The sequence below is a fragment of the Plectropomus leopardus genome, chromosome 24 (genome assembly GCF_026936395.1).
Source record: "Plectropomus leopardus strain MGB_pleo_1.0 chromosome 24, ASM2693639v1, whole genome shotgun sequence".
Taxonomy (NCBI): Eukaryota; Metazoa; Chordata; class Actinopteri; order Perciformes; family Serranidae; genus Plectropomus; species Plectropomus leopardus.
Window position 1 is genome coordinate 14,420,932 of NC_142199.1, and position 648 is coordinate 14,421,579.

The 648-nt window shown below is 34.7% G+C and overlaps 1 protein-coding gene across 2 annotated transcripts in view; it reads right to left on the reverse strand.

Annotated features, from left to right (window-relative positions):
- gckr (glucokinase (hexokinase 4) regulator) overlaps positions 1–648 on the reverse strand; it is a 28,668-nt gene that overhangs the window by 19,059 nt on the left and 8,961 nt on the right. The gene's annotated exons all lie outside the window — the stretch shown is intronic.

Here is a 648-nt window from a genome sequence, read left to right on the forward strand (position 1 = left end):
TTGAGGACTTTTGCACATTTGTAGGATCTGGAGGAAGTTTCTTGATTTCAACAAATTTCTAGGATTTCAAGACATTTCTTGGATTTTAGGATGTTAAAATATTTGGACATTTCTTGGATTTTGCTTCTAGTATTTTAGGAAGTGTTTTAGAATATATTAGGTTTCTAGGATATAAGAAATTTCTCGAATTTTAAAACCTTTCTAGGATTTTAGGACATTTCTCAGATTTTAGGATATTTTCTTGGATTTTAGGAAAGTTGTAGGATTTTAGGATGTTTCTAGGATTCTGGGACGTTTCTAGGATTTTGGGACGTCTCTAGGATTTTAGGAAATTACTTGGATTTAAGGACATTTTTAGGATTTTCTGATGTTTCTAGGATTTGGGGGGGTTTCTTGGATTGTAGGACGTTTCTAGAGTTTTAGGACATTCAGGGCTTAATTTGGACTTCTGTCAGGGAGTGTAGGGGATCCTCCACCAGCACTTTTTTTTTCATAAAAAGCTCTATTTTTGTGCTGTTTTATGCACTCTGACACCTCCTATAGCTATACTAAAAGTACAAAAACAATACCCAGTGTGAATCACTTTATTTTCATTGTGAATTAGAAAATGGTTGGGGGGCACCAAGCACTCTATATTGGGCCAGATTT